Source organism: Dipodomys merriami, unplaced genomic scaffold (assembly GCF_024711535.1).
Source record: "Dipodomys merriami isolate MVZ:Mamm:240054 unplaced genomic scaffold, mDipMer1.0.p SCAF_830, whole genome shotgun sequence".
Classification (NCBI taxonomy): Eukaryota; Metazoa; Chordata; class Mammalia; order Rodentia; family Heteromyidae; genus Dipodomys; species Dipodomys merriami.
Window position 1 is genome coordinate 239,215 of NW_027206436.1, and position 15,133 is coordinate 254,347.

Genomic DNA, 15,133 nt, shown 5'->3' on the forward strand with positions numbered 1-15,133 from the left:
GAGATATGGGAAGGCATAGGGAGAGTTAACTTAAATAAGTCCTAATCTCAAAGCAGGAAATAGGTTGGATAGGACGAAAGTAGAGAGAGAGAAAAAAAAGAAGAAAGAGAAAGGGAAAAAAGAGACCAGAAAATATAGAAAATTAAAAATTAATAATTGCAATGCTCTCCCTGGCATTTTCAGAAAATTATTTAACTAGCTTTGTTTATCATATGGTCAGCAAAATAAATTACAATAAATATGAGCTGCTTCTTACTCTCATGGCATTTTATTTCAATGTATTATACTATTATTCTTTTCATATGACAGGTACATTTTCTGCTCTAAAAATTATCATGCACTTGACATCCATGATAAGTATGATTCCTGGAGATTTTATCTAAGATTCTCCAATTGTATCATAATAGGCCTCTGATAATTTTAGAATTCCAGAATGGATGAATAAAGTCACCCAGATGTATAGTAAAGGCACTAGCAATCAAATTTAGATATAACTTAGGAATATTCCCCTTCTGCTCATACCTCTTTCATTTATTGAGTCCTGTGATTATTAAGACATGGTCCATTTTTGTTGTTTTTGTGTTTGAATACTGTTTCAGATGTATATCACATTGTCTAGTTGTATGCAAGCTTTCTTGACTCACCCTTCTTTGCTAAAATCTACCATATTCAGCATACATGCTAGACCCATAAATGAACTTTCAGAATATCTCCAATGTCACTATTACAAAAGGTTATTATTGTTGTTGAGCATAGTGAATATGTGAAGTACAGGCATTGTTTTCCTTCCTTTTCGAAATTTGTTTTGAGATGGTGAGATAATAATTTTGAATGCAGTTACATAGATATATAATGTGATCTTCAAGTAGGGTCTTTAAGGAATTGTGTTGGTGGAGGTTTCTTTTTACTTCTGTTGCTTTTCATGTTAGGAAAAGTTAAACCTGAAAATTTTGGATAAGGATAAAAATGGTCAGTGTTTATATTCTGGGAGAAATTAGCTCCAAGTGTATTGACAGGATCTACAATAAAATTAGCATAGGCAAATACTCTGAGAGCCAGGGACTTCACTACCGATGAGGAAATCGCTCAAAAAAATCTGTGGAAAAAATTTCTTAACTGAATTATGTGTTTTTTCATGGAAGAACTCCAAGATTATAAACATGGGCCTGGGCATGCAAAACCTTTCTCCATGCAGTACAGATTGTATGTAAGCAGGGGATCACCACTGTTCTCCAAGAAATGTAATCATCCTAATAAAGACTGTTAGCTAGCTTTCCTTCATTATTAATAAAATATCAGATACTTTACAACAGCTGCTTCCAGATGGTCTGCACACTCAGTTGTAGCACATGGAGCTACACCTGTTATGTTAGTCACCCCTGATGACATTTCATAAAGAAAGTTTCCTTGAAATTCAGACAATATGGTTTTATTTTTACATTGCTAACTGTTCATCTGCTTTTATTTTAATATTAGTTATTGCATATAAGGGAAACCATGGGACCTATGCTTCTCTGGGCCTGGCTTACTTCACTTCATATAATTTTTCCAAGTCTTTCCATTTCCTAACATATGTGTGTGTGTGTGTGTGTGTGTGTGTGTGTGTGCGTGCGTGTGTGTGTGTGTGCATATATATGTATATATATACATATATACATACATATGTATATAAATACATATATACATATATGTATACATATATGTTTATATACATATATGACATATATGTGCATATATATATATATATATATTACATTTTCTTGATCCATTCATCTACTGAGGGACATCTGGGTTGGTTCCATGTCTTAGCTATGGTAAATAATGCTGCAATAAACATAGTTGTGCTGTTAGCTTTAGTATGGTTTTGTTTGTGAACATTTGAGTAAATGCTCAAAAGTGGGATTGCTGGGTCATAGGGGAGCTCTATGTGGAGTCTTTTGAGGAACTTCCACACTGCTTTCCAAAGTGGTTGAACAGTTTACACTCCCACCAACAATGTAGTAAGGTTCACTTCTGTCCACATCCCCTACAGCTTGTGTTGTAATTAGAGTTCTTGATTATAGCCATTCTAACTGGGGTGAGGTGCTATCTTAATGTCGTTTTGATTTTCATTTCTTTTATGGCTAGAAAGGTTAAGCATTTCCTCATGTATTTATTGGGCTTGGCTTACTCCACTTAATATATTTTTCTCAAGTCTTTTCATTTCCTAAAAAATGAGGCAGTGTGATTCTTGCTCATGGAGGCTAAGAATTCCGACATACATACCCACACACATATATATGCACCACATTTACTTGATCCATTCATCTACTGAGGGGCTTCAACCACTTTGCAAAGCAGTATGGAGGTTCCTCAAAAGACTCCATATAGAGCTCCCCTATGACCCGGCAATCCCACTTTTGGGCATTTACCCAAATGATCCCAAACAAGGCCACACTAAAGCTACCAACACTGCTATGTTTGTTGCAGCATTAGTTACCATAGCTAAGTTATGGAACCAATCCAGATGACCCTCAGTAGATGAATGGATCAAGAAAATGTGGTATATATACACAATGGAATTCTATGCCTCCATCATATAGAATGACATTACTCCCATTTGTCAGGAAGTGGAAAGACTTGGAAAAAATTATATGAAGTGAAGTAAGCTAGGCCCAAAGAAACATAGGTCCCTTATTTGCAATAACTAGTATATGTCTGAGTCAAGCAGAAGAGGTCAGACAAGTTGATGTTTGTGGAATGAACCCGAAGATATTCAAATGTGTTTTTTTTGTTTTTTTTTTCCTTTCATGCAATTGTTTCTATCATATTTATAAGATGATTTCTATGTTGCTTTGTATGTTTCTCCCACACAGTATAACCCATACGTTCACGGTATTTGATATTGGTATAATTTGTGGAGAGGAAGGGAAAAAAAAACAAATCGTTTAACTAGGGATATAAGTGGACCCATTGCAACAATGAGATGTGCAAGTCGTTATGTTGAAAAACGAACTTAAGAACTTTAGTGAGTTATAGGGGGAAGATCGGGGCAGGGGAGGGGAGGTGTATGGGAAGGGATGGTAGGGGAAAAACAAAGGAGGAGGCAACAATGCTTGATAAGAAATGTACTCATTATCTTGCCCATGTAATTGTAACCCGCTGTACAGTATTTTCACAATAAAAAATAAAAATAAATGGATCCAGATAAATATGACTGAAATTTCTTTTTTTTAAATAAAATAAAATAAAGGGGCTGTTTTTCTGAACAAACTATAACAAATGATCCTAAGGTATATCTCTTGTTTCATTCATGGATGAAAAAAATAAGCCTGGAATATAAAAAAGAAGAGGCTGAATACGTATAAGACACAAGTACTATTCTATATAAACAAAGTGAGGCTTCCTAATGTAAGAGTGAATGTTCACCGATGATCCATGAGTGATGTAATAATCAGAATTTATAGTTTATTCTAAAATAGATATTTAATTAAGAGAAGAAAATATAGCAAATTAATTAATCTTTGTCAAATTACTTCAAATTCTCCATCTCCAGTTTGATCTTTTTCTTTTCTTTTCTTTTTTTGTTGCTCCCGGAACTTGAACTCTGGGCCTGAGTGCTGTCCCTCAGCTCTTCAGCTCAAGGCTAGCGTTCTACCACTTGATCCAAAGCACCACTTGTGGTTTATTGGTGGTTGATTGGAAATTAAGCTTTCCATGGGTTTTCATTTCTAGGATGGCTTTGAAGAATAATACTCGTATCTCAACCTGCTGAGGAACTTTATTTTGGTCATGGGGCTTGAACTCTGGGCCTGGACCCTGTTCCTCCTGAGGAACTTTGGTTATAGTTATGAGTTACCTGACCCCAGCGCACAAGTCATTACTGATCATTACTATTAACTAAAGCCTGTTGTTTACCTTAAGATAATTGTATATTCTCCGGGTTTTAGCAAATGCATACTGCTATATATAGGCCATTGTATCTAGTGCATCGGGTATTTTATCTAATGCACAGAATATTTTCATGGCCTAAAACTTCTCTTTCTTCTACTTACAGAACCCCTTTTATGCTAAGACCTTCTAAGAACTGGTATTTCACTGTCTTAATGTTTTGGCTTTTGCCATATCTTCATATACTTGGAAGCTTATATTATGAAGTCTTCTCAGACAGACTTAGCTTATTAAGTAATTAACATTTAAATTCCATCCATATATATTTCATGTTTGGCATCACATTTCTATATATCTTGGATGATATTCCATTAGGATAATATTCCTTCTAGATAAAACTGGCACTTTTCTCTTCTTGTTTCTTTTGTGTTTTGTTGTTTTGATTGTTCCTCAGGATTATAGGTTCACTACATCTCTCTTCAATAATAAAAAGGTTTTCCATTGATAAAATCACACATTGCTATCAACACATATTCTCAAAATTGTTAAATATATGCATAGTATTAAAAAACATATATAGTTTCACAGCCTCAAGCTTTATATATCTAATATTTTTACACAGAGACACTCAATGGGCATGATAAAATTAGCCTACTATTTAAACCAGAATTGGTTATCTTTTAGTTGAACTGACCCAGTAGTCTGACTTTCTTAGATCTATTAGACCACAGTATTCTCCCTGGGCAAAAGGGTAAAGCCATGTGCTCTTTTGTTTCCCCATCACAAAACCAGATTGTTTAACTATACCTACAGCATATGTCTTTTCTGAATTTCTTTATCGTCTTACAGATCAAACATAAACCTTCATGAAACTTTAAAGATTTGGTTTTATAGGCTTTATTTTTTGCTTTATCAACCATAGACATTTTGTAACCATATTTAGCTTCTTAAAATGTAAATTGTTTTGTTGTGTTTCTAGGTCTCTATTTAGAAAATTTTGGCCTGTGACAAGGACACCTAGGGTTTCTCCTATTCCATCCTGTGATGTTTTCAAAGTGTCTGCTTTGACTCCAAGGTCCTTGATCCATTTGGAGTTGATTCTGGTACAGGGTGATATATAAGGTTCTAGCTTTAGTTTTCTATAAGTGATGAACCAATTTTGCCAGGACCATTTACTGAAGAGGCTGTTTTTCTTCCATTCTAATTTTTTCGCTCACTTATCGAAGATTAGATGACTGTAGGTCTGTAGGTTCATTTCTGGGTTTTCAATTCTATTCCACTGGTCCTGAGGTCTGTTCTTGTGCCAGTACCAAGCTGTTTTGATTACTGTGGCTTTGTAGTAGAGTTTGAAATTTGGTATTGCTATTCCCCCAGCACTATTGTTTCTGTTAAGGATGGTTTTTGCTATTTGGGTCTTTTATTGTTCCATATGAATTTTTGGATTGCCTCTTCTATTTCCTTGAAGAATGAGATTGAAATATTGATAGGTATTGCATGGAATTTGTAGATAGCCTTGGGAAGTATTGCCATTTTCACGATGTTGATCTTTCCAATCCAGGAGCAGGGGAGGTTTTGCTTTCTACTTTCTATGTTCTGTTTTGATTTCCTTTTTCAGGTTTTTAAAGTTTTCATCATAGAGTTCCTTCACTTCTCTGGTTAAGTTAATTCCTAGGTATTTTATTTTTTGTGGGGCTATTAAGAATGGACTTGCTTTTCTGATTTCAGCCACGCTTTTCTCATTGTTAGCATACAGAAAAGCCATTGATTTTTGAGAGTTAATTTTATTCCCTGCTACTTTGCCAAAATTTTGAATCAGCTTGGGAGTGGAGTCCGTGGGATTCTTTAAATACAAAATCATGTCATCTGCAAACAGGGAGAGTTTTACTTCATTTTTCCCTATTTGGATCCCTTTAATGTTTGCATCTTGTCTTATTGCTGTAGCTAGGCATTCTAATACTAGATTGAAGAGAAGCGGAGATAGTGGACATCCTTGTCTCATTCCTGATTTAAGAGAAAATGGCTTTAGTTTTCACCATTAAATATGATTCTGGCTGTAGGTTTGTCATATACAGCCTTTATTGTATTGAGGAATGTTTCCTGCATTCCTAATTTTTCCAGAACCTTTATCGTAAAGAGGTGTTCGATCAGTGTGCTTCTTTGGAAATGGGTGAAATTTGGAATTATTATATTTTCACAGAGAGGATCCTTTTATTTTACCCCTAACTTTACAGAATGATTTCTTTCAGCAGTTTCCATAAATGTCTCTACCATACTTTATACCTTTCTCTGTCTCTGTCTCTGTCTCTCTGTCTTTCTCTATCTTTCTGTCTGTCTGTCTGTTTCTGTGTCTATCTATCTGTCTATCTGTGTGCTAGTACTGGGGGTGGAACTCAGACCTTTGTGATCTTGCTTGGCTTTTCATTCAAAGCTGACACTCTACAACTTAAGCTACAGCTCCACTTTTGACATTTTGTTAGCTAATTGGAGGTAAGATCTTGTCAAATTTCCTGGACTTTTTCTATATATCATTTTCTCATTTCCAATGTAATATGTGTGTGTGATTTTTTTATCCTAGGATTTCAGAGATTTTTCACTTGAATACTATCTCATTTATTTGTTTTTTGTGTGTTTGTATTAAAGGTTGAATATTTCTTACTGATTTTGTAATTAAATCCACATTAAATATGAATCATCCAGGGCATTTGGCTATGCCTGAGAGCTGTTCTATCAAGTTATAATTATCCTTTGTCTGAATTGTCCATGAATTTAAAAACAAAAGAAGGCTTTGCTTTGCCCAAACAAATATTGGTTATTCACATTTGTATGTCTACTGTGATTTTTATTGTTATTATTTACGGTGGTTTTCAATGGATCAAAACATCTTCAGATGCACACACTGACTTTTCAAATTTCTTCTTAGCATAAAGATCTGTCTCTGGCATGAAAATATTGTCTATTTAATGACACTGGCCTTTACATTTAAAGAACAAGGTTAATACTTAGACCTACCTTTGAACATTAAAATACAAATTGTATCTGGACTCAATTAGGTTTGTATAGTTCTAACAAACCTTTATGAAAAGCAGTTTAGAAAAGAAAAGCTTTATTTGGGCTTTGTATCCTGTGTTACACTGCATTTTGGTTCTGTGTTTTGGGACCTGTAGCAAACAGAGCCTTGGAAGGGTGGAGTGAAGCAAACCTGTTCACACACAGGTGTCCAAGAAGCAGAAAGAACAGAGTAGCAGAAAGAACAAAGTAGGGCCCAGGGCGAACATAGCCCAGAGGATACATTCTCAGTAACCTACTTCCTGCTCCCCCTTCTTAGTTAGATCAAACTTTGGAACTTTCCATCAACTCCCAATAATCCAAACCATTTTGAAACCATCAGTGGGCTAATGAATGAATTATGTCACATGTCCTCATGATGTAATAGTCTCTCATTGAGTAGCACTGTCACCAAAGGTTGAAACTTTCATGAGAGGTATAGGATGACAGTTCATATTGAAGCCAAGTAAAAGAATCTGTATGGCCTGAGGATAATCTGTGGGAAAAATAACGTAAAAGGATATTTCAGCAAAGAGAACTTAGTGGTGAAATGGTGACTTCTTGTGTAACACAAGAGAAACTCCTAAGACTCCCTAAATTTTCTAAGGTTTTAAAAAATAAATGGATTTTGTCCATATAATTTGATAAAGGAGTACCATTTATGAAACAAGTCAGGTGATATTGCTCTTAAACGTTTGGGCTCTCATCCATTTATATCTTCGTACAACCCTTACTCACACTGAGATTTTTGAAATTACATATTTTGCCATACCAGTCATTTTCTCATGGAAGCGTAGAAGATTTAATAGCACTGTGTTCTCTCTTGCTCTTTCTCTCTCTCTCTCTTTCTCTCTCTCTCACACACACACATGCATACACATACACAAAATGACAATATAAATCTCTCATCAGTTTTTAAACAAAAAAATCATTCCAATCAACCAATAAATGAAACTAATAAGAGAATCAAATTCAAGACAAATGCAAATAATCTATTCCCTAAAGTTGCATAATTATCAATAATTTAGTTTGATGTTTAGTTTATATTCTCTGTGTTTGTTTTATAATTTGTAAACTACATGTAATAAAAAATACCTACCATACTGAGAACTATGAACAAAGGCCTTAAAGTTGGTACAAAATGGGTGCTAAATAGTGATTGCTAAATAAATTTATATTATGAAACCCCATTTTATGCTGCATTGTGACATCTCAGTGACTAATGCATGTTATGTTAATGTGTCCAAACCTATTGCTTGGATAGTTGGATAGAGTTGTAGCCCATTATTTATTTATGTTATTTATTGATAATAAAGGATAGTAAATGACTATCTAACTGGCTTAAATACTTGCTACATTATTCTTCTTGTGAATTAATGTTCTATAAACCATTAATGGAAAACTATACTACAAAACACTGTGCAGTATTACACAGTATGGTACATCTGGTGTGTATTTTCTCTTATTGTATACAGAGGCCATAGCAGATGATCAACCTATACTACCCAGCATTGCTTAGGTATACTCTGTGTTTCTTACACAATGACAAAGTTACCTAACAATGCATTTCTCACAATGTTACTGCATCATTGAACTGTTCATATCTATACAGCAAAATTATACAAAATTGAGTTTAATAAATAAGAATTGAAGCAATGTATCAATAGCTCATATCTATAATCCTAGCTACTTAGGAGGCTGAGATTTTAGGATTGAAATTCAAAGGCAACCTCAGCAAGGAAAGTATGTGAGACTCTGACCTCCAATTACTATCAAAAAGTTTCAAGTGATGCGGTAGCTCATCTCAAGTAGTAGATCACAATCCATGAGGAAAAATGGCTCAGGGACAGTGCTCAGGCCCTCAGTCCAAGACTTGGTGTCAGCACACACAAATATATACAAACACACACACATACACACACACACAGAGACACGCATGCACATACCAGGTAGCTATGTAATTTAACCTCAAAGAAATGAAATATACAAAGCATTTCCAGGACCCCAGTGGTTGCTTCTACACACAACTGAATTGCAAATTCATTTTTTCCCTGACAAATTTCCTGACACTTATTCAACTACTGGCTATTAATTAATTAATTATTTGATTTACTAATTAATTAATACTACCATAATGGGCTTGAATTCAGAAACTTGAGCTCCTGATTAATTAATTTGTTCAGGGCTAGTACTCCTAACACTTTCTTTTTTTTTTCTTTTTTTTTTCTTTTTTTTTGGTTGGTATTGGGGTTTGAACTTTGGGCCTGGATGCTGTCCCTCAGCTCTTTAGCTCAAAGCTAGTGCTCTACAACCTGACAGTGCCACTTCTGGTTTTCTGCTTTAATTAAAGATGAATCTCAAGGACTTTCCTGCCTGGCTGGGTTTGAACTGTGATTGTTAGTTCTCAGCCTCCTGAGTAGCTAGGATTACAGGTGTGAGCCACTGGCACCTGGCACACTTTTTAAAAAATATATTTTTGTCTGGCCATTTACCCTACGCTTCCAAATCACCCCTTCCCTTTGGCCTGATTGTTGTTACATTATTATGTGGCTAATCAGACATAAGAGTCTCGGCCATTTGTCTGGCTTTTTTTGAACCTTAATACTGAGATCTCAGACTCTTTAGTGTTGAAGAGTATAGGTGTGAATCCACAGTCAAGTTTATTTACTGTTATTATTATAACTTTTTATTTTTACTCTTTCCTTTTTAATTACTTTCATACATACTCATTCAACCATACAATTTTATGTATCTCTAAAATTAGTATGACCTAATATCATTGGATTTTTCTTTTTTGGAAATTTTATCTCAGATATCTCTGTGTATTTTTATTTTGATGAATATACTACATATTATTAGTCCTCTTGTTATTAGTCTTCTGAAACTTGCTATTTTACTAAAAAGGCTGTGATATTTTTGGTACATGAAATGTGTATATCAGAAAAAAGTTAGATCTGCTACATAAAATGACGTGCATATTTTCAATTTTATTAGATACTACTCAGCAGTGTTTCAGTCCGTCTTCACCAACTTATACTGTCAATCAAACCAGATGTATGAAAGTAGTCATTCCACCACTTACTGGTAACTTGTCATTGAATATAAATTTTCCTAAATCTGAAGAATTCAAAGCAATAGGAAATTATCACCTCACTTTTTCTGTGGGTAAGAACAGAGGAGGTGCTCAACAGGGCACTGCTGGCTCCAGATTTTCTCACTGAAGTGCACTGAAATGTCACCTGTGAGTTTTAGCCTTAAAGCCATACCAATAATTGGAAAAATCCTCTGTGAAGGTGTTTCATTCACATGGCAGGTGAAAGATCAGAAGGGAAAGTAGAGGCATTTGCCAGTGGCTGATTAGTGAGAGTGGCTGGTAGCTTTGTAGTCCTGTCCACATGGATTTCTTCAGTGTTCTCAAATAGGGGTGTGGTTTTTCCATGCATTGAACCACTGAAAGAAAAATTTGAAATGCCCATTCAGTCTTCTCTAAGGGGACCAAAATCAATTGCATGTCATTGTACTGGTTAGATAGAACAGCCTTCATTCATTTCACATGGCATTTTGCAAGCACATTAATAACAGGAAGCCAGGCCATCCAGGAGGCTAAATGTAATATTCCATATCCATCCTGCTTTTAGAAATATTACCCTTTTAAACATTGGTGTGTAGCTTTCATTTGAATCTTTCTGTTTTCTTTGAAATTAAACATTTCCGATATATTTGTTGAGATTCATGCTTTGTTTGATTTTTCAAAGCTGACTCTTTATTTACTTCTCTCTCTAGGGCTCATTGGTGCATTTTATTATGAGATGTGGTAACTAAATCTAGCAGTCTTAGGCAGTATACTAAACGTGTGACAAGCTTACAGGACAATTTTTGGCTTACAACATGAGTTGAAATACTAGGATTTCTGCACATTTAATAAAAAAAAAACTTGTTTACAGAACTGCAGGACTGAAAAAAGCTCATAAAGTTACTTCTACTGATGACCGGATTAAAATATTATCAAATTCATAGTACATAGAAAGTGCTTAAAGAAAGATTGGAAATAGAATAAGAGAGAAAAGGTCTTAAGATCTCGGATAGATTATAAATATACATTCACAGCATGTGAAACAGCAAGGCACACTGAGAATATGAAAATGGAAACAGATCATCCCATCTTACTGCAGAATGATGTGACTCCTTCATATAAGAAAATTACTTTGTAATTGCTAACAAAAACAATCCTTAACTCCCGACACATACAGCTCTTAATTTTCCTCATTCTTATTACTAAAGTTAGATCTCAGTGTGAGGTTTAAGAGGATAAAGTGAGATGCTAATGTCTTATAATGATTCCCCTCACTGGAATTCTTATGTCAAGCATCCTGACTATGGACAGCAAGATTGAATTGCTTACAGGCATCTAGAATCACGTCCATTGTCTCTTGAGGCAAAGAATAGTAATGATGTGTCCTTGGCTCTATATTTGTATTTTGAGAGGCACAGTAGGGTAATAGTAAGCACTAAACTACAGGGAAGAACACTGTGCTTTCTTCAGCATCATTGATTTTCAGGACAGGTCTATATCCCCTATGTAAAGATTCCACCTCTACTAGATTATGGTTATTTTCCTTTACATTCTTCTTAATGGTACTGAGATTTGAACTCTGGATCTCATATTTGATAGGCAGGTGCTCTACAACCTGAGCCTGTACCCTTATCCATTGTTATGCTTTTTATTTTTTAGTCAAATTCTCATGCTTTTGCCCGGCATTGCCTCAGAAAATGATCCTCTTACCTAGAGTCTCCAGGATAATTATGGTGACAGGTGCACACCATCACACTCTTACTGACTGAGATAGAGAGGTAGTGTCACTAAGTTTTTTTTGTTTTTTTGTTTTTTTTTTAAATTTTATTTTATTTTATTTGTGAACATACTGTACAGAGGAGTTACAATTACATGGGCAGGATAATGCATATATTGCTTAACAAGCATTGCAGCCTCCTCCTTTGTTTACCCTTCACATCCCTTCCAAGCCTCCCCCCTCCCCCCATCCCAATCCTATTCCTTCCCCCCTCCCCCCCCCCCCCGCACCGACGTTGTAAAGCTCGTTTTGGACATGACAACTTGTACTTCTCATTGTTGCAACAGGTCCACCTGTATCCTTAAACAACTGGTTTTTCCCCATCTCCTCCACAAGTTATACTGACATCAAATATAGTGAAAGCAGGGGTTATACTGTGGGGGAGGGACATACAAAGCAACAAAGAGATATAATCTTATAGATGCGTTAGAAACACATGCATGAAAGAAAAAAAACATTAAAATACACATCTAAGGGTTCATTTTCCTGACATCACATTATCTGACCTTTTCCGCTTGACTCATACATATATTAGATATTACAAATACGGGAAACCATGGGACCTATGTTTCTTTGGGCCTGGCTTACTTCACTTAATATAATTTTTTCCAAGTTTTTCCATTTCTTAACAAATGGGGCAATGTCATTCTTTCTGATGGAGGCATAGAATTCCATTGTGTATATATACCACATTTTCTTGATCCATTCATCTACTGAGGGGCATCTGGGTTGGTTCCATATCTTAGCTATGGTAAATAATGCTGCAATAAACATAGTTGTGCTGGTAGATTTAGTGTGGTCTTGTTTGTAAACATTTGGGTAAATGCCCAAAACTGGGATTGCTGGGTCATAAGGGAGTTCTATGTGAAGTCTTTTGAGGAACCTCCATACTGCTTTACAAAGTGGTTGAACAAGTTTACATTCCCACCAACAATGAAGTAAAGTTCCTTTCTCTCCAAATCCCCTCCAGCATCTAAGTTTTTGACTGAGATTCCTTTAAACTTTAATCCTCCCTATCTCTGTTCCTGAATTGTTGGAATTCTAGAAATGCGATGCAATGTGCTCTAGGTGTTGGAAATTTGATAAGCACACCAAGCTTACATGGGCAGGGATAGGTTAGTGAATGGCAGACTAGGTTTATTTTCAGCTGTTCTCTTCTATTTTGCCATTCAGATTCTTTCAATGTCCTAGAGTATGAATTGAACTTCTAACTCCCAAAAATTTTGTTCCCTATGTGGGTATTGAAATGCTCAAAACCCTTGATTCACTCATTCAGGATTTGAAAAAATATTGACAGCATGAATCTATTGTAGGTATTCCAAGTGTTTGTTTGATCCAAAAATCTAAGTGGTAGAGATAGTTATTTGTGTCTGTTCACCTATATGTTTATAAGTAGCATCTCAAAATACATTAAGGCCCAAACTTTTTTAATGTACTTATTTATTCATTTCAATAAGGGGATTCCATTTGATTTAGGGAAAACCATTGTTATTTTGCTGGCAATGTGGAGAGGAATTAAAGTGGAATCCCTCCTACATGAATGGAGGCTTTTGTATCGAAGTTAATACAAATTTTAAAAAATTTCTCTTTATGAATCATTTTCGTTCTTAGGACTTACTGAAACTCATTTGATATTACCATGGCAAAAATCAGTTACTCAATGAAAACTGGGACTTCTATTAAAGTTGCAAACATATATTTCAACTATATAATGACATTAGGATTAAAATAGGCAGATAAGTTACAGTAGATCATCAAACACATTTAGATGAAAATTATACCACTTTGCACTTAAAACTTATACATACTGTAAATACCAATTTAATGTGGAAAAAGTTATTATGAAGTAGTATCCTACAGTCATTGTTGACAAGGTCTTAATAAACAGCTTTCTTATCATGAGCTGGAGTTACTCTGTTTCTTAGTCATAAGCCTCTTTGGGGAAGTTATATTAAATTTATATAGCAATTGTGTGTGTGTGTGTGTGTGTGTGTGTGTGTCCATCCTGAATTCAGACTTGAATTCAAGATTAGGGCTCTGTCTCTTAGCTTTCTTGCTCAAGATTGGTGATCTTCCACTTGAACCATAGCTCCACTCCTGCCTCTTTGTTGGTTAACTGAAGAAAAGCTGCGCAAAATTCCTGCCCAGGCTAGCTTCAAACTGTGACCCACAGATCCCTCACTGGCATGAGCCACCTACTCAGCTGCTGCTCCTCCTACTGCCCTCTCCCCCCACATCGTTCCTTTCATTTTCCCCACCTCTTTCAGTTTATTTTTCTCCAAATCTGAGATGTTATCTCCAGCCAGGCCTTCACAGTATCATTGAAGAAACACATCCAGTCCTTTATTCTCTGGTTATCATTCAAAATAACGTCTCACATTTCACCAGGGTGAGTCTAGACCATGATCTTCTTAGACAGTTGAGATGAAAGGTGAAACCACCACATATTAGAATACAGTTTTGGAAACATTTCCCAGGCAGGTCTCAAATTGTGTTTTTCACAGTCTCATAGTTAAATACAGCATTTATTGTCAGTCACATAAGTATATTTGTGAAGAAATACAAACCAGAGCCATGATGCGTATTCCACAAATATGAAGAAAATAATTACTGAGAAAATGTAGTGAGCAGTTACCAATGAATCCCTAACAGGAACAAAAGATCCTGGTTTGTAGTAAAAATTCAGACTCTCATTGTATGTTTTATGTGAGGTGTATCACTTACTTTGTGCTATTTTGTTGTGGCACACCTAGGAGACCTCCATGCACACTTGATGTGGCTGTTTTGCATTGTTTAGACCAGCAGTCTGTGTTACTTCAAACACTGATTTTTAACAAATGCATACTAGAATCGAGGTATCTTTATTCTCTGTCCTTTGTAGTAATACTGCAAAAGGTGGGTGCCATCATAAGGTCGAGCTCAATAATCATAATAAGGCATCCCTAAATTATACCAGTAAGACCTCTATTAGATATTAGCCCACTCAATCCTATTTTATCCCCTCTAGTTCTCCAGTGAATTAGTTCTTTGATCTCTAGAAAGACCATTCCCCTTCCACATCACACGGGCTAATAAACATAGCTATGGCATAATTTCCAGAAAATAATGAATTAGAATTAGTGATGCAAATATATGAGCATTTACACAAATTCACAGCTACAAATTGATGTGTCCTATAACATGTATTAAGAGAAATACATATGTGTAAATTATTTTTACAGTGAATTATTAAATTTAAGTAAATATATTACAAAATTAAGAGGTACTTGAAAAGGAAAACAGTTTTTGATTTTACATTTCTTTCTTTTAAATTTTTTATTGTGAAAATACCATACAGAGGGGTTACAATTACATGGGCAAGTAATGAA